Raw genomic sequence first — 20,121 nt, 5'->3', positions numbered from 1 at the left:
GCGCGCGTGCGTGTGGTGTGCGCACCCGCACGCACGTGTGCGCCTGTGCTTCAACCTAGGTCCGCAGCCTCTTCAGCCTTGTCCAGCTCTGCAATCCAGGCTCCCCGGCAGCGGCCTGGAAAAATCCGGCTCCGACTTCGGGTTCAGCTAACAAGTCCCTCCACTGTGGGGTTTCCCCAATCCCTCCAACCCCTCCCACAGGAAGAATAAATGGTTCCCTTTCACTGCCCTCGCTGTGAAAGCACTTCACTTCTTCCAGTCTCGACTGAGGAGGACCCACTTTTCCTATTTCCCTGTTTCCAGGGTGTAGCCTTGTATCCGCTCCCGAATAGGTGTTCAGTAAAGAAGTAGTCAGTAAAGTACTTTAAAGAAATCACTTTTAAAAGTTGGCAAAAAGGACTTAAGGGTGGGATGAGCAGGTAAAAAAAAAAAATGCCTGGCGCCCTGACATAAGCGGTCATTAACCAGGGCAGCTCTGACCGCCAGACGCATCTTTCCAGCTCTGGGTACCCGGCGACCGCGGCGGCCAATCCCGCGGGAAGGCCCGCCCCGGGGGCGTGGCCTTGGAGGAGGGGCGTGGTGCGGCTCGCGGGGGTTTCCGCGCTGGGGGCGCGTCCGGCGGGGGCGCAGGAGGGGCTTCCGCCGCGAGGGGGCGGGGCTGGAGCGCCGAGTCCTCTGACGGCCCCAGCCAGGGAATTTCAATTTGAAACCCAGCGGAGGGAGGAGGCGGGTGCGGCGGCCGGGCGGCTGGGACTGGAGCGGGACCAGTCCCCGCGGCGAGCGAGCCCCTGGAGGTGCAGTGTCCGGGTAAGGAGGCTTGCGGGTCTGCGGAATGGCGGGCCCGGGCCGGGGGAGCCCGGACCGGTCGGCCAGTCCCTGCTGAGTTGCAGGAGCGGCTGGGATTTTTCCTCTGGCTGCAGCTGGGAAGCTGATCCCTGGCAGGAAGCGGTGGCGGGACGGTCCCACCGTGGGGGAGGGCGACCGGCTTCGGGATTTTCTGCGGCTCCCTCTCTCCTCTTCTCCCCCTCTCCACCGGACCCCATTCCCGCCCCGAGGTCCGGGTCCTGTTCCTCCAGGCAGGATTCCTGCTTCCCCACTCCACTGCGGTCTCTCCCATCTCCCTTCCCGGGAGTCGGGGCCACGTCTGGTCCGAGCCAAGAGAGGTCCGGGCTTGGTGAGGACGGCGCCAGCCCCGCCGAGGTGCCGTGGACTCGGGGTCGCGCGTCCGGGGCCCCGCGGAGAGGCTGGAGGAGGAATCCGGCTCCATCCCGGGCGCGGGCCGCGGCGCGAGAGCCGATCCCAGCGTGGAGCACAACGCAGGGGCTCCGAGGAGGCGGCGGCGGGGTTCTTCGGGGGATGGTTTGGGGAGAGGAAACGCGGGCGAGGACGCCGCGCCTCCCAGGGCCGGCCGCGCGCGTGGGCTCTGCAGGGAGCTGGGCGAGGGGGGCGCGCCGACCCCACGCGCCGCGCCGAGCAGTCCCGCCCGGCGTCCGTCCGAGCGCGCCTCCGTCGCGGTCCCAGAGGACGTCTGCGGCCGGGGCCGCTGCGGGGAGCGATGCACTCTTGCGTTCTGGTCCCTCCAACTCCGACACTCAGGCCATCTCTGCACTGATGGCTTCTTTGCCTCCGCTGGGGCTGGGGGCAGACGGTCGCGAACAGTTTTAGGTGAACAGTTTTAGGTGGGGGTGGTGGAGAGACAAGGAGGAGAACGGACCCAACTAGACGCTGCCACCCCCACCGCCCCCAGCAGTCGGGTTGTCTGCGGGGGCGACGTCGGTCCTCGCACTTCCCAAAATCGCTCACCTCTTCCGAGGTCAGGGTTTTTTGGTGAAATTAGAAGAGCTCTCGCCTACTCTCTGTTTTTTTCGGGGAAGGTCTCTTGAGGGGCCCTTCCTAATAATTTAGGGTGCTTTAAATTGAATTCTCCATCACGATAACCTCTGCAGCCGTTTTTAAGAGGGAGGGAAGGTGGAACCTAGAGTTGTGGGGAGATTATATATATAAATTTATTGTTGTTTTAAATCACATCTTTTCCTCAGTTTCCTGAACTTCTTGCCTCCAAAATGTTGTCTTTGGGGTATCGTGCCAGGAGTCTTGTTCTTCTTGCTGTTATGTAAGCTTTATTTATTTATTTTTTAAAATGATTCTTACAGTTTTTTCTTTATTCGTCCATATTTTTCACTCCCCCCCTTTTTTTCTTCTCACCGGAATGCATTATTTCTATATTCTCTATCTATAATACGGTGGGAGAATTAGTAGTTTAGTTTAGCTTTCTGTCACATTTCAGTTTGGGTTTAATACTTGAGGGAAACTGAGTCAATTTCTTGGCCACAGGATCTGGGATGTGGGATTCTCAGGGTTTGGATAGGTTTTACTGGGACACCAATAGCACTTAATGCTGTTGAGTTTCCGTTTGCAGCCTCATTGCTGTGAGAAATCACTGGATTGCTGTTGCAGTCACCAATGGGGCTGCGTTGCAACGCAATCTTGGATTATGATAGGGGCCAACCGACTACCATCCATCAGGCTGACGCAATTTTTAAAGAGCTAGGCTGTGTCACCTGTTAGAACGGGAGTGATCAGTTTGGGAACCACCATCAAACCGCAGATATCTACTCTTTGGAGGTTATTGGAGAACTGTACAAGTGGTAATGACTTGGAACAATGGCGTGGATTTAGGGCTCATTTAATCCTATCCTGTCTTCCTCACTTCTTGGGCAGAATTCCCACTGAAGTCAGTAGTGGTCTTGTGTGCAGAAGGACTGCTGAGAACAAGAGACTGCTCATTTAGAGTATCGGGAGGGACAGTTTCTTTCCTTTTAAAACACCCTTCTTTAAGAAAGACCTAGTCATAACAGTTCTTTAATCTTTTACCTCCAGTCCAAGTAGTTAGAGTACTGTGTGCAAAGACCTTCCAGAGAAAATGGGTGGGTGACTTGAGCCCCCAGCTTCAGATTCTTGGTATCTGAATTGGATGGGGATTGCTTAAAATGATTAAAAGTGATAATTTAACAAAGTTAAAATTTTAGTGAAGTTATTACTAACTTCTGTAAAAATTTTAAGGTGTTATGGAATATTTTCAACTGGGTATGTATTATTAAATTGGGCATGTATGCAACTGGGGATGTACGTTAACATCAGAAACTTAATTCCAAATAGAAGCAAATTTGCAGATTTAGGGGATGAATCCGAAGGGAGACCCACCAAAAAAATAACTGCAAAAAATGTATAACAAGGACATTCAGAGAGCTCTTACTGTATTTGGAGAGGTAGCTTTTTGTACAGTTAACATACATACAGGCGTTAGTGACTCTCTGGGCCCATCATTATTAGATTTGTGAGCACTCGATGCTTTCCAGTTTCACTCGGTGCTTTCCAGTTTAGCTTTGTGCTGATCTGAATTGGTGAGCTTGCTAGGTACTTTGCCTCTTAACGTAACGTTTCTGTGGTTTACCCTTTCCAAATTACCAGTTCTAAAGAATCAAGTTTAAAAGACCAATCCAGTCACCAGATTGTAAAAATAGATTTTTACAAATCATAACCATGTCCATGTGTACTACCCAACCATTTGCTTTCAACTAAAAATACTTGCAAAGATGATAAAGCAGTTCTCAACCAAAATATTTATTGGTAAAATTACTCTGTAATTAGTAATATTGTATAGTTAAGTTTAACCTCAGGTTTTGCTCTGAATCACCACTCTCATATTACTGTGGCTAGAGAGCTACAAGAGTTTTTATCTTTGCCATTTTATTTGGGAATGTGGGGTTTAGATTTTATATAGGAGAATGGTAAATATTTTTAAAGATTTCACTTTCTTTCTGTTTCCTCAGGAAAGTATGGGCCTTTGTCCTTGTTTTTTTAACCGAAGTAGTCTTTTTGAAAACCATGTGTCGCCTTTTTGGAAGAGTATGCCTTGCTAATATTTTTATAAGGCACTATAGTAGTTTATAGGGATTGATAGTGCTGAGAGTCAAATTTTGTATTTCTAAAATCTGTTTTACTCGGAGAAAACAAAGGAAATGTGCCTACCTCCCTCACCCCACCTTTATTTAGAAACATTTCCAGTGGCCTTGTTTGCTTTTTCAGATTCAGAATTACTGTACCTAACCACTGGGTACCCTTACAGATTTAAAAGCTGTAAGTAAATGTTTATGCTGGCTTCAGTAGTCTAGCAAATACTAGCCAAACCCTAATTTACTGCCCTTTTATAGAATCTTGGAATCTCAGGGCTGGACCTTTAGGAGTCAGCAAATCCAGTTTCAGCCCTTGTCCTCTTCCCCCAACACACAGACATTTCCAGACTCTTTGGAAGGCTTGAGTTAATAGAAGATTTGTATATGAATCACCCACAGATTCCAGACAGAGCATCCTTTGGGAATGCCATGTTTTGGCACAAACCAGCAACTCAGTATTCACGAGATACCTATCATTCATCTGGGCAGTGCCCCAAACTAAAATCTAAAATGGAGTTGTGGCTGGTATCATTAGCTATAGGGGAATGGCCTCCAAGTATATATACTATAGTTTTGTGTAAGTTAGAGCTAAGCCAAAAAGGAAAGAGAGGATTCCTCTCTAATAGCTAGAAATAACTGATAGTGATAACCAGTGCTTTTTCAAGCTTTTCTGTAAAGTGTGTATAGGTGTGCATTTTGTATGAGAGAGGGAATATATTTATGTACATACGTATGTATTTGTTATGTGAAGTATCTGTAGCAGCATTGTACTCAATATATTTGACAGATCTATTCATTGAACCTTTGTAGAATATTTTAGAAGTGCTTTTAATGAAGATTCTTTGAAAGTTGGAGTTGATGTAGAACCTGGTACTATTTCATGTAGAAATGTCATGTAGGCAATATTTCATACAGGGGATTCAACTTTTCTGGCTAGTGGATATTGTTTCCCCTCGCTTTGTGGTTGAATTGAGATCTGTGTGGGCTTCTTCGATGTGTGTTTTTCATGTCTAGGATAGATTATATATAACTTCTCTCAATACCCAGTCTTTGAGATAGTATTTATTTTAAGGAGAATTTCAGTGGTTTTCTCATTTTTTAAAAAAGATTTTATTTATTTATTTGACAAAGAGAGGGAGGGAGAGAGAGAGAGAGAGAGAGAGTGAAAGGATGAGTGGGGTAGAGGGGCTGAGGGAGAAGAAGAAGTGCATAGGATTCGATCTCAGGACCCCGAGATTATGACCTGAGCCTAAGGCAGCCGTTTGACTGAGCTGCCCAGGTGCCTCTCAGTTTTCTCATTTTTAAAGCGACATCACTTACATATTAATATAGGAACAATACTACATTTTATACTGGTTCTGGATTTTTTTTCCTGTAGATAGAAATTGGGCTAATTTCATAATCTAATTACTTATAAAATGGAAATATGTTTTCATTTCACAGATATTGCTTTGCATATTAGTATTTTTTTCACTTAAGTGTATTAGAGCCACAAAGGTCTAGATGCATGTAGATTTTCTCCTAAATACTCTTTATAGTAATATGGAATATATGTGAGGAATAAGAAATATCTTTATATTGCTCCGAGTTGTATCTTCAGTAGGGTTTTGTTTTAGGTAGCCAAGTTAACATTTTATATATGTAACTAACTTGAGTATCGTGGGGATGGTTTTCCGTCCTCCTAGTTCTTAACCAGAACTAAAGGGCACATGGAAAGGGCTCCAAAGTGATTTGTCTGTTCATCTGTAGATACCTTATTGTCTAGATCATGTAGTTTCCTATGTATTCTACCCATATAAATACACGTCCCATATCTTAAAGACATTGTATCTAAACTAAAGCTTTTATTTTCTAACTGAAAAGCCAGTTTCCCCTTGCTTTGCTCTTTTTATGGCCTCACTATCAATCTCTTCGAAAAAAAATTTCAAATACATAAAGACATGTTACCTTCTGATTGCTTTATTCCAAGATAACTGTGATTTTTAAAAAAAGATTTTGTTTATTTATTTTGAGAGGAAGAGAGAGCATGAGCAGGGGGGAGGGGCAGAGGGAGGAGAGACTCTCCAGCAGACTCCACACTAAGCTTGGAGTCTGACAGGGGAGCTCAATTTCATGACTCTGTGATCATGACCTGAGCTGAAACCAAGAGTCGGACGCTTAACCAACTGAGCCACCCAGGTGCCCCCAGGTTTTTGGAAACTTTTCATATAGTTCTGATTATCTTCTCTCTAATCATCTTTTCTAACCCCTGAATTCAGGTTTCTAGATCTGTTGAGGTAGAACTAACATCATGATAACAGTGTGGAGTTTAATCGTATTTTTGAGTTCCTATATATTTTACCCATATAAATACACATCCCACTATCTTAAAGACATTAAATTAAAATGTAATTTACATTTTGTCATAATTCTTATGTTCTTTTTCTTTTTGCCCAGACAGGCTACAACTTAGATTCATTCACCTAGAGGACCGGAAAGGAGCATTGAGATTATTTAGTTTCATCATGTTTAATGTGGAGTGTGTTAGTGGGGAGGGTATTGCCCACTGTGGTTTATGAACTGTCTGAGACCTTACTAAAGTGTGTGTGTGTATGTATATGTGTGTGTATGTGTGTGTGTATGTGTGTCTGAGTATCAGATTTTTGGGAGCAGGTTTTGAAAGCATTTTGGGAAACAAGACAAAAAACTGCTGTTTTAGTTCAGTTCTTATTTTTGAGATTAGGAAACCTCCATCTTACTGGACTGATTTATTTCTAGAGCTACCATGCAGCTGTATTCTGGGAATTCCCTTTGCCTTTTTTCCTCGGCTCCCACACTACTGGGTTCTAACTCTCTTTATTTGACTATATCCTCCAGTAGGTTCCAAGAAAGAGCAAGTGGAAGGTGAATTTTTTGAAACCTTGCATGTCTTGAAGCAGCTTTTTTCCACTCTTAAGATGCCTTTTTTTTTTTTTTTTTTTTTTAAAGCAGGCTCCATGACCACTATGGAGCTTGAACTCACAACCCTGAAATCAAGAGTCTCTTGTTCTACCAACTGAGACCGCCAGGTGCCCCTAAAATTCCTGTTTGTACTCTTAACCCACTGAGCCACCCAGGCACCCCTCCTGTTTATACTCTTATGGTGAATGCTTTTATAGTTTGGCTGGGTATAGAATTCTAGGTTAGTGATTACTTAATCTTTGAATTTTTCAGGCATTATTCCTCTGAATTCTGGCATACTAGTGCTGTTGAGAGGGAGTGATGCAATTCTAATTTCTGCTTCTGTGTGTGTGGCTGGTTTGTTCTCTTTAGACATTTTTAGGATTTTCTCTTTGAACTTGGTGTTCTGAAATCTCATGATGGTGTGCTTTGGGTGTGGGAGGGTTTTTACTCATTGTGCTGGGCACTCAGTGGGCTCTTTCAGGTTGGAAACTCTTGTCTTTTAGAAATGTTCCTCTATGATAATTTCTCCCTCTGTTTGATCTTTCTGAAACTTCTCTTATTTGGATGTTGGATTTTCTAGATTGACTTTCCAATTTTATTAGTGTGTTTTTTGTTTTTTGTTTCTGTCTTATACCATCTCTTTGTCTTTTTGTTTGACTGTTGGCTTTCTTCAGTTTTTTCTTCTAAACTCCCTGCTGATTTTTTTTTTCCCCCCTATTTTCCAAGCTGCTCCTTGGTCACTGAATTTTTTTTCTGGTAATTTTTTTTTTTTTTTCCTGTGTGTAGTATCTCCAATCTAACCCACTTGATGGTCCTTTGCACTTGTTTTCCTTCTGGAATGCTCTTCCCTCAGATACCTGCATTACTTACTCCCTTAACTCCCTCAGATCTTTGCATTCTGTGATCATTTATTTGAAACTATAACTCCACTCCCACACCTACCCTAGTATGCCTTAAAGCTCTTTTTCTTTCTTTTTTCTATAGCAGGTATTTTTATCATCTGAGTGTTAACTGCAAGAAGACGAATATTTTGTCTCTTTGCACTTTGTGAATATGTGTTGACTGAGTCATCGGGCCTCCTTGTTTTCTGTGTGCCCCTCACATCTGCTCTCCTGGTCTATAGTTCCTAAGTCTGGAGACTTCCTTCAGTTGCTCTAGAGAGTGTACTTCTTGTCTTTTGGCTGCAAAGGCTGGAAGAGAGAAGGAGAAAGGAGGAGGGGTTTCAGCATTCCACCTGCTGTTTTCAGCTCCGTCTTTCACCTTAGCCCTCAGTCGCTTCTGGAACCTCTACTTCCTAGGCTCCCAGGGCCTCTCCCAGCACTCACATTGCTTCTTGTAGGCCTCCACCAGAATATGGATTCAGCTTTGGCTTCCTCTGCTTTGCTAAGTCAGTTACTTTGTACATCTGTTTTCCATCTTCTCAAATTCTGTTGATATATCTCATCTGCTGGCCTATCCCTTCCTTTTCTTTGGTCCCTCCCCTTCTTTAAAAAAATTTCCTTACTGTCATTTTAGTGTGGTTTTGGGAGGGACTAGAAATTAACTCATGTTCAGTCCACTGATTAAGGGTTTTAAATTGATAAAAATAAAATTCCCAAGATGATTGTGGTACTCACAGTTTGGTAAGGACTGCAGCCATTATAAAATTGTCCCCTTTTTCATGCCCGATACTCAGTTGAACTTCAGATTTTATATATATATATATATATATATATATATATATATGTACACACACATATATATATGTACACACACATATATATATGTACACATATATATATATGAATATATATATATGAATATATATATATATTCATACATATATGAAGAGAAAGAGAAAGTCAGATGATTGAGTCAACATCTAGGATGGATGGGAGTGGATGACTGATATGTTTTTGAACAAGAAGGTGCTTCCTAGGAAGACTTCAGCAAATGTATTTTTTTTTCCTTGTGATAAATTCAAGGATTAGTTCAGTACAAATGCTTACAAGTCTTACAGTTTGTACTTGAATTAGATTTAAAAACACACAGTAGGGGTGCCTGAGTGGCTCAGTCGGTTAATCATCCGCCTTCAGCTCTGGTCATGATCTCAGGGTCCTGGGATTGAGCCCCACTTTGGGATCCTTGCTCGGTGGGGAGGCTCCTTCTCCATCTCCCTCTGCTCCTTCCCACTGCTTATGCTCTTTCTCTCTCCCTCTCTGTCTCAAAGAAATAAAATAAAATCTTTAAAAAAAAAAAAAACAGTAAAAAGTGTGGTGGAGGGGCACCTGTGTGGCTCAGTGGGTTAAAGCCTCTGCCTTCAGCTCGGGTCATAATCCCAGGGTCCTGGGATCGAGCCTCACGTCGGGTTCTCTGCTCAGCATGGAGCCTGCTTCCTTCTCTCTCTGCCTGCTCTCTGCCTACTTGTGATCTCTGTCTGTCAAATAAATAAATAAAATCTTAAAAAAAAAAAAAAGTATGGTGTATGTGTTTCAGAAATGGCAACCTTGGGATACCTGGGTGGCTCAGTCAGTTAAGCATCTGCCTTGGGCTCAACAAGCCCCACATTCTCCCTTTCCCTCTGCAGCTCCCCCCTGCTTGTGCTCTCTCTCTCTCTCAAATAAAATCTTTGGGGGGCAAAAAAAAAGGAATGGCAATCTGATTTTAGAGTGTTTTGAATACCTTTATCTTTAGACTGATATGTGGTTTGCATACATGTATTTAAATATTCTTTGAATATGGATTCAGTGAATAGAGGAAACTTGCACTCCTATGGATTCTGGTAAATACTTTCAGGGGAAAAATTTTACTACTAGGGCATGAGTAGGGGGGTGGGAATTACACTCATGTGAAGATACACATATGAGGGGTTTTTGTTGTATGGACTTTGGGGTAACAGAAACAGAGTTCTGAATAAGGTAGTGGCTGTACAGTGTGAGGAAGCCCAGAAGACCTGAAGAGTCATATGTGCATGTGGTTAGTGGAGGTTCAGTTGTTTGGTGGGTTACCTGATTTATAAATTCAGGTACTCTCTTCCTTAATGTAGAAGGTGCTGCAGACAATAGATAAGGATAGTATTTTCCCAAAGTGTATTCGTATGTTAAAATGAGTTAAGTACAGAGATTAATCTTTTTCTTTTAATGGTTAAATATATGTATTAGCGTACATCAGAAAAACAGACAAGTGCTTCAAACCTATGATTTCATTGGTATTAACTTAGCATAAGGGTAAAATAAAGTAGGTATTTTTTAAGGAACTTGATTGAAAGATAAGTATCTTTGTCTTTAAGTGTTTGGATTTGGCAAAAATTATAAAGTTGGTATGTGAGTGAAGTTTGAGAAACATTGGGTGTGTTCAAAATATCATTTTCTTCATCAAGGTCATTGATAGATTTTTTTTCTTTCTCCTAATAAATAATAGCATAAAACTGTATGTGGTGATTGAGGCATAGACTTCTAATGTTTTTCTTTTCTTTCTTTTTTAAATTCTGTTTTAATTTGTAAAGTTTTTTTTTTCTTTTTTAAAGTAAATCATTGGAACATTTTCTCAATTGATTTTTTTTTAAGATTATATTTATTTATTTGACAGGGAGAGAGAGATCACAAGTAGGCAGAAAGGCAGGCAGAGGGGGAGGAGGAGGCAGGCTCCCTGCTGAGCAGAGAGCCCAATGTGGGACTCGATCCCAGGACCTTGAGACCATGACCTGAGCCGAAGGCAGAGGCTTAACACACTGAGCCACCCAGGCACCCCATTCTCACTTGATTCTTAAAACAATTTCATACCCTATGTCCCACAGAGTAGAAAATTGAGTCAGGAAGAGGTTAAACTTACCCAGAATCATTCAGTTTCTTTTTTTTTTTTTTTAATATTTTATTTATTTATTTGACAGAGATCACCATAGGTAGAGAGGCAGGCAGACAGAGAGGCAGAAGCAGGCCCCCCGCTGAGCAGAGAGCCTGATGCAGGGCTCGATCCCAGGAGCCTGGGATCATGACCTGAGCCGAAGGCAGAGGCTTTAACCCACTGAGCCACCCAGGTACCCCCAGTCATTCACTTTCTTAATGGAGCTTCAGGCACACCCAAAGCCTCCTTGTGTCCTGAGTTGTTCCCTCTGCTCTGTGCTCTTCTGCTGCGAATGGAGTCGCCAACTGAATTTTTCTTGGAGAACTCAGGAAACCTGCCAAGTTTTGTAGCTAGAGGTCTGTCCTGTAGCTCTCATCTATTTGTATCTTGAACCCTGAAGGTAGACAGAGCTAGGTCTTCCAAAAATAGTTCAATAAATGTGTCAACATTTTGAGATACTGTTGAAAAAAAAACAAGGAAGTAGAAGTCCAAGAGATTATTAGAAAATGGTGCCAAATGCCTTCACTAGGATTTGAAAAGCAAATGTGTCAGGGTCATATGCTAGACAATGGTGCATATTCACCCTTCATTTGGGGAGCCCACTTAAACTATGATAATTTTTCACTTTTCCCCAGTATGCTCTCTTTAATTGCTTTTGGACTCTGGTAGAAAGGCTGCTAAATGAGCACCTTACTTGAAAAATTTTCTTTAATCCTCTTCTCCTAAGGAGAAAAAGAAAAACTTGTTTTTCTTAATAAAATGAATACAAATTTTGTATGGAAAAGGTTAAAGTGTCAAGAAATGAGTTTGGTCTGTCTACTGACAAAGGAATCAAAGAGTTTATCCACGACCTTGTAACCAGAACTGTTTTTGGATCTTAGCCATTAAAATCAACATCAGTAAGGCCTGCCTCTTAATTTCCTTAATGCCAAGATTGTCTGCTTTAAATTACACACATATGGGGATATGAATACATTTGTTCCTCCCCCTTCCCCCACCTGCAACAGAAAAATAAAGGTATGTGGAAGATATTCTTAACTTTTGCAGCTCTGCAGTGAAGAGCCGTAGATGTGGGCTGCATGTGTGGTACAGATGTGGCTCGAGCTTGTCTCCTCATTGAGGCCAGTTCACTTTTGTCCCCAGAGCTATAAGCTTGAATGGAAAGACCTGGGGGTAGGTTTTTGAACATTTGATAGACCTGTGATCTGTGTGTTATTTGCTCTGCGCACCACACATGATAGCAGTGAAAGATAATGTGGCACTATTTTCAGGACCTTTTTTTGGTTGGTGGATTTTTTTTTAAAGTCCCTGTTTTTTTTTACAGTATCTGGTTATTCATTGAAATGGCTTTTTGCAGAAGGAATGCCCCTGTTTAGTTACAGAAGAGTGTCTTTATTTTTAAACTTTTTTATTATGGAGAGTTTTAGATATATTTAGAAGTAAAGAGAACACTAGCACAGTGACCCCCAAGGACCCTCACCCAGCTTTGATAATTGCCAGGCCATAGCCAGTCGCGTCTCATCTATATTTTCCTTTCCAATCCCAATACTCCCCTCTTCCTGGGATTATTTCGAAGCAAATTCTAGACATCATCTAATTTCATTGGTTCATAGGTTAGATATTTCCTCCTGCCCCATCTTCTTGGCACATGCTTTTTAGTCTCCCAAAATGAAGTTCAAGTTCGTTACTGCTTTTGTAGAATTAGAGAAATTAGTTTCTTTGTGATATGGTCGGTTGTCATGTTTTTGGAGTAAATAACTGACTCTTGTTTTGATCAGTGAAAGCAGTTTCATCTAAATGTAGGATTGTAGACATAGGAAATGCTTTGGCTACTGCTAAAAATCCCTAATACTTTCTAACCCAAATCAGAGCTGATCTTCAAATTCTAGTATCTTCTCAAGGTAGTATTGCTGTTCTATATACATTTTTCTCCCAGTGGTTCCTATATTTACACCAGACTTGAATGATTTTAGATTTTCCTTTTTTCTCCTTTCCTCCCTCCCACGCTCCCTCTCTCTCTCTCTCTCTTTCATTCTTCTTTTGGTTAGCATGGTTTAGTTGGCAATATGTTGGAAAAAGACCAAGTGAAACATTTTTTTTCAGCTGACTGAATTTTAATGGGACTACACAGTTATTGTGAAATCAGATCGACCTGCCATGTGTTTGGTCTGGCAGTGTAGAGGGGAAAGTGCATGTTTCAAATGTGGATCATATATTAGTTCATAAATCCTATCTGTAAATCAAAAGGTTGGCACTATAGCTGAAGCTGACAATCACTTAGTAGCTGAAATGTGTTTCCTAATTAATAAAGGCAGGATTTTTATGTGGGAGGTAGCTTATTGTATATTTTAATTTTTACATTTATTTATTTATTTAAATTTATTTTTTAGACAGAGAGTGTGTGTGAGTGGGGAGGAGCAGAGGGAGAGAGAGAATCTTAAGTAGGCTCCACGCCCAGCTCGGAGCCCGGTGTGTGGCTAGATTTCACTACCCTGAGGTCATGACCTGAGCTGAAATCGAGAGTCAGACACTTAACCGACTGAGCCAGGTAGGTGGCCCTAATTTTTTACTTTTAAGTAAAATACAGTTTAGTATGTTTCCTTTGTAAAGTCATTGCGTGCTGAATTATTTTAAAATGTACTTGGTTGATATATATTTTAATGTATTGTTTATTTTCTTTGTAAAGACATTACATGTTAAATGAGAAAATATTGATAACATTTCTTAAATACTTAATATGTGTCAGATACTGTTTTAGGAGCGCTTTGCTTAGTGTTTTTGTTGAATCCTTGCTGTAACCCAGTGGGGTAGGTCTTCTTGATCTAGGTTTACCTGTAAGAAAATGGAGGCACCATAAGGTTACATAACTTGCTCAGGGTTACTCAGCTAATTAATGGCAGAGCAGGGATTTGAACCTGGGTGGTCTGGTTCCAGAGCCTACAGTCATAACTGCTGTCCTATATGATCCCTGAAATACACGTAAATTCCTTTTTCATACCCTATTCCTACTTGCATTTTCCTCCCTGGTGGTAACTATTTTGAACCATGGCCAATACCACACTATTGCATTAGTGTGTAATTTTAATTTGATCACTGTGGGTAGTTTTCCTTCAGAAACTGGAAAGCAGTCAATGAGATTCTACTCTTTGCTGGCTATAGTTATGAAGGAGAACGGGGGACAGGTGGAAGCATACAGAGCCTAGCAAGATGGTAACTGCAGATGTTTGTCTTCCTTTCCCCCCAACTGTTTTTTTAAATGGAATGTTGAATCCATCTGGAATGTTGACAAGTCACAGAGGAGTTCCTGAAGTCAGTAGTTCAAAGTACCATTGAACGATCAAAATTTTTGCCTTCGCTTGAGTACCTTGAAGTGTCAGGTGTATTGGAACTTCAGCTGTCATTGATCTGTCCAGAAAGAAAAGACTTTGTGGGAGTTTGTCCTGGGTCTTTAGTAACTGGAATTTTAACAAACCAGGTACCTGAGACTTCTTTTTCTTCCCCCTTTTCCTGGAAGGAGCAGAGGGTAGAAAGAAAATTGTTCTAGCCCCAAGTCCCAGTTCAGTCAGTTACTAAGTGTGACATTGGGGAAGTGATGTTGCTTCTTGTGTCTTTCTCTTAAATGGTTCAGGTGCCCTGAATTATGTCCTAAAGATGTGTGTGGTTCATTCATTCATCTTGTGGAGAAAGTCCACAGAGTGCCCTTCCTTAAAGGAAAAACATAGACATAGGATTTTGGCAAAATACTTGATAAAGCTTTGATGGTATCTTTTTAAAAAATATTTTATTTATTTAATTGAGAGAAGAGAGAGGAGAACATGAATGGAGGAGGAGGGGCAGAGGGAAAGGGAGAATCAGATCACCTCATTGAGCAGGGAGCCCCATGTGGGGCTCAATCCCAGGACCCTGAGATCATGACCTGAGCCGAAGGCAGACACCTAACTGACTGATCCAACCAGATGCCCCTCATGGTATCTTCGTAGCAGTTTTGGGAAAATGCTGTTCAGTTGTGGGAAGTCTGTGGCAGTGATTATTACTGAAATTTTAATCTTGGTTATCTCCTAATTTTTTTTTTTTTTTGCCAGTGATTTTTATGATGACAGTCAAGGACTACTGATCAGATTTACAGATGTCATGGATGTTTGTAGGGAAATCTAGTAAGAGGTATACAGATTGTCTCATTAGTTACAGAATCGGTTGAACTAAATAAGATGAATTTTTTGGGAAATGAATGTTAAGTCTGCTTGATTATCAGCCCCTTAAAAGAGTGTTAAGACAGTGCTGTGTTGGCCTTCTTTTCAATGTGAAGATACATTAAAACATAGTAGATGCCTTTGTATTCCTCTGTACAAAACATACTGACTTGTAGTCTCAATATTCCACTGCCATTACTCTAATCCAGGTAATAGATGGCCCTGTGGTCAAATCTGTTGAGTGATTTCTTCCCCTGTATTATTTGTGACATTCTTGACATAGCATTGTCTTTGAAGTTCTCTTTTGACATTTGCAGTGCTTTGTTCTACTTCTGGTCTTTGAAGACTTCTTTTCCTCTCATGGTCTCTTCAGTTTTTCCCTGATTCCTGGGATTCTGTCCTCAGCCTTTGACTCTTGACTCATTTTGTGTCACCCAAGACTTCACCTGCTATCATAACCTGTTAACAGTTTTTCTAGGCTAAGTCTTCTTCACTTCGAGGAGTCTCTACCAGTATCTTAAAGGACGTTTTTAAATGAATATGTGAAATATTTAGGGTGGAATGTGGGCTGTAATCGATGATTCTGCTTTGGCTTGGAATATTTTGTTGGTTTTTAGGTACTGCATTTTAAGGGCTATGTCGTATATACTACATAGTACATGATACTATGTTTGATAAAAACGAGTGAAAGATTAGACAAACTGAAGTATTGTCCCTGAAGGGTGCCTGGGATGTTGAGGTTAGAAAAAACCATAGCAACAGGAGGAACGAGCTGTTGAGATGACTGAAGGGGCAAGCAACTTGTTGTGGTGTTTTGATTGTTCTCTTGAGCACTGGCTTGCTGGCTTGATTGCTTGCTTTCTTTTTTAAATTAATTAATTTATTGGGGGGAGAGAGAGAGAGAGAGGACGAGCAGGGGGAGGGGCAGAGGAAAAGGGAGAAGAGACAAAGCAGACTGCCTGCTGAGCACAGAGCCCTACTTCGGGCTTGATCGCTGAAACCAAGAATCGGACACTCAATGGACTGAGCCACTCAGGTGCCCGTTGAGTATGGGTTTCTAACTTTTTTTTTTTGGACAAAACCCAGCATAAGGTATAGATTTTATATCTTGGCCCTTTATCAGTATGGAAGTCTGTGTGTGTGTCTGGGTATGGGAAGAACAGAAACAAGCTTCATAAAGTAGGTCTTAGCTTTACTATGTGCAGTTCACTCTGAAATTTTCTTTTCTATGTAATAATATATAATAATAATAATAATAATAGCAGTCAGCTGTTCACTAACTTGACTTTACAGCTCGTGAATGGACTGTGATCTGTGTTTGAATAACCCTTTTTTTTCATGGGTAAAACAGATCTGGAGAAGGAAAGTTTCATTTTTGGTATAAGAGGAGCTTTTTGACAGTTGGAACAGGCAGACTGGAGTGGGCTGTCTTGGGAGGAAGTGACTTTCCCAGGATTTGAGGGACCTCCGCCGGATACTGGTAATTGCCTGTTGGGAGGTGGGAGGACAATTCACTGGGTGGGAGGTGGGACTTTGAGGCTACCAAGTCTTAAGATTTTATGATTCTCATTTTGTGACTTGCTAAAATTTTAATAATGCGATTAACTTTTTTTATTGTGTTATGTTAGTCACCATACAGTACATCAGTTTTTGATGTAGTGTTCCAAGATTCATTGATTACATTTAACATCCAGTGCTTTGTGAAATACGTGCCCTCCTTAATACCCACCACCAGGCTAACCCATCCCCCACTCCCTCCTCTCTAAAACCCTCCATTTCTCAGAGTCCATAGTCTCTCATGGTTTGTCTCCCTCTCCGATTTCCTTCAACTCACTTCTCTTCTCCATCTCCCAATGTCTTCTGTGTTATTCCTTATGCTTCACAAGTAATTGAAACCATATGATAATTGACTCTCTCTGCTTGACTTATTGCACTCAGCATTATCTCTTCCAGTCCTGTCCATGTTGATACAAAAGTTGGGTATTCATCCTTTCTGATGGCTGAGTAATATTCCATTGTATATATGGACCACATCTTTATCCATTCATCTTTTGAAGGGCATCTCGGCTCTTTCCACAGTTTGGCAACTGTGGACATTGCTGCTATGAACACTGGGATACAGATGGCCCTTCTTTTCACTACATCTATATCTTTGGGGTAAATACCCAGTAGTGCAATTGCCGGGTTATAGGGTAGCTCTATTTTTAATTTTTTGAGGAACCTCCACACTGTTTTCCAAAGTGGCTGCACCAACTTACATCCCCATCAGTAGTATAGGAGGGTTCCCCTTTCTCCACATCCTCTTCAACATTTGTTGTTTCTTGCCTTGTTAATTTTTGTAAGGCAGTCAGTGTTATTTCAGGATGAGAAATACTAATTCTAAATTTATTTGTTAATATTCTACTTTAGATAAAAAATGTCTCACTATTCTTTTTTAGATATTAACATTTTTTAAAAAGTTAAAAAATGCATAGGCTATCTTTGTTATTTCCTTTTTTTTTTTTAAATGAAACAGCTTTATTTGGGGAGTTTTAAATATATACCAAGGAAATTGAATAGTATGATGGTTCTCCCCACCCAGTGCATCCTCATCACCCAGCTTTAACAGCGATCAACCAGAGCTAACCTTGCTTTATCTATATCCCTATTCATTTCACACACAACTGGATTATTTTGAAGCAAATCCTAGGTATCTTTTTTTTTTTTTTTTAAATATTTTATTTATTTATTTGACAGACAGAGATCACAAGTAGAGGCAGGCAGAGAGGGAGGAGGAAGCAGGCTCCCCGCCGAGCAGAGAGCCCGATGCGGGGCTCAATCCCAGGACCCTGGGATCATGACCTGAGCCGAAGGCAGAGGCCTTAACCCACTGAGCCACCCAGGCGCCCCAAATCCTAGGTATCTTTTTGTTCCATCTACATATATTTCAAAATATCTTTCTTTTAAAAAATACTTTTTTTTTTAAATTTTAAGTAATCTCTATACCCAACGTGGGGGCTTGAACTCGACCCTGAGGTCAAGAGTCACATGCTGCTGTAACTGAGCCAGCCAGGTGACCCTTGATATATGTTTCTTTTTTCTTTTTAAAAAAGATTTATTTATTTATTTGACAGAGAGAGACCACAAGTATGGGGAGTGGCAGGCAGAGGGAGAGGGTGAAGCAGGCTCCCCTCAGAGCAGAGCCTGATGCAGGGCTTGATCCCAGTACCCTGGGATCATGACCTGAGCCGAAGTCAGACACTTAACCTACTAAGCCTTACAATATCATTATTACACCTAAACAAATTAACGGTTAATTTTTAATATCCTCAAATATTCACTTTGTTCAGATTTCCAATTTGTTTTTGTTTTCTTTCAGATTTTTGTTTGAAATAAGATCCAAATTAGGTGCATACATTGTGGAATAGTGATTCTCTTACAGTTTGGGTCTCTTTTTCTCTTTTTTATGTCCTTGTAGTTGTAGTTTATTTTTTTGAAGAACTTGGAATGTTTGTCCTATATCATTCCTATAAATTTTATTTTGCTGGTTTTATCCTGTGGCATAGTTTTAACCTGTTCCTCTGTTTTGTAAAATGATAGTTACATAGATGCTTTTTATCAGCTTCAGGTTCAGTTAAAAATTTTTGTTTTTGTTTTTGCTATGAATACATTTTTGGTTCTGTTATTTTTTAAAACCACTCAAAGAGTATACCAAGACTAATTGTAAAGGCGATTGGATTTCTTACTTAGTTCTTCATTTTCTCAAATCATCTTGAGCCAAATTTCCCATAAAAACAGATGGAACCACTTAGAAATTTGGGAAGATAATAATCCTCTGCAAACACCACATCCAAATACAAATTACACAAGAGTTTCTAGGCCAGCTTCCTTTCCAAAAAAGAAAGGGAGAAAGCAGATGCCTTAGTAATTTCTACAGACCACAAACCAGGTTTTCAGTTAAAAGTGAGACATTTTACAGTAAAATCAGTCTTGATTTTTCTAGCACAATATGGAAACATTTCAGTTTTGCTAGTTAAATTTCCCACCCAGTAAGCAAGTATTGTTGGTGACTAGCCGCCCCCCCCCCCACTTTGGGGTTGCAAGTACAAGGATAAAAGTGGGAAGACAAAAAGTCAGAAAGCACAACCAATATATGTGGCAGATCAAGTAAAATCAAGTAAATGTGTTCTGTGGTGATCACTTTTTATCATGAAAAACTTCAGATGTACAAATAGAGAAGATAGTGCAATGTACATCCATATACCTCCACCTAGTTCAACCCGACCCCCCCACCCCATTTAGAACACTTTGTTAAAGTTGGGTATGTATCCACACTGTGTTCACCAGACCCTTCCCTTTTTTCATTTGTGGTGAGCTTTGTGCATAGGCCTTAAAACCGTTTTCTTTCTCTTGTCAGTGTTGGTAAATTTTTTGTTAGAATTTATTTTACTTTAGTTGGTATTTATTATGTTAGGTCGTAGATGAAGAAGATTTTGTGATTAGGTAAAGGTGCTTTGACAAGGCTTCATTGCCAGCTTTTTTTTTTTTTTTAAACTTTTTATAATGGAACCTATAAAACATGGAGTAATGAATCTTCATGAACCCATCTTCTAGCTAGTTATTAACATATGGTCAATTTTATGTCATCTACATGCTGCCAAACGCCTGTCTCCCTACCTTGTACCTTGCTGGATGGTTTTATTTATTTATTTATTTATTTAATTTAATTTTGTTTTTTAAAGATTTTATTTATTTATTTGACAGAGTGAGAGGGATCTCAAGTAGGCAGAGAGAGAGAGGGGGAAGCAGGCACCCTGCTGAGCAGAGAGCCTGATGTGGGGCTGGATCCCAGGACCCGGAGACCATGACCCGAGCTGGAGGCAGAGGCTTAACCCACTGAGCCACCCAGGCATCCCTATTTATTTTCCTTAAAAGACTTTTTAAAAAATTTATTTGAGAGTGAGAGGGAGTGCACGAGCAGCAGCGGGAGGGTGGGGGTGGGGAAGGGAGGTGGGGCGGGCGGAGAGGAAGAGCAGACTCCCTGCTCCTCAAGGAGACAGAGGCAGGACTCAATCCCAGGACCCTGAGATCGCTACCTGAGCTGAAGGCAGATGCTTGACTGACTGAGCCACCCAGTGCCCCTTGCTGGATGGTTTTAAAGCAAGTCCTAGATATTATATCACTTCACTTGTTAGTACATTTTTGTATGTTTGCAGTAGATGAGCAGTTATAAAAAAACAAAACCAGAAATC

General features: G+C 41.3%; 1 protein-coding gene across 17 annotated transcripts in view; it reads left to right on the top strand.

Annotated features, from left to right (window-relative positions):
* The first annotated feature begins 682 nt into the window (after window positions 1-682).
* EPB41L2 (erythrocyte membrane protein band 4.1 like 2) overlaps window positions 683-20,121 on the top strand; it is a 218,621-nt gene continuing 199,182 nt past the window's right edge. For 11 of the 17 annotated variants that reach the window (XM_032843482.1, XM_032843481.1, XM_032843479.1 and 8 more), the window contains exon 1: window positions 684-801. The gene's annotated coding sequence lies outside the window, so the exon portion shown is untranslated. Of the gene's footprint in view, window positions 808-20,121 lie in introns of all 17 variants that reach the window. The other 6 variants (XM_032843475.1, XM_032843472.1, XM_032843470.1 and 3 more) reach the window with 3 other exon arrangements.

This window comes from Lontra canadensis, unplaced genomic scaffold (genome assembly GCF_010015895.1).
Source record: "Lontra canadensis isolate GAN:19392208 unplaced genomic scaffold, GSC_riverotter_1.0 scaffold141, whole genome shotgun sequence".
Taxonomy (NCBI): domain Eukaryota; kingdom Metazoa; phylum Chordata; class Mammalia; order Carnivora; family Mustelidae; genus Lontra; species Lontra canadensis.
This window is presented reverse-complemented; position numbering and strand designations above follow the sequence as displayed.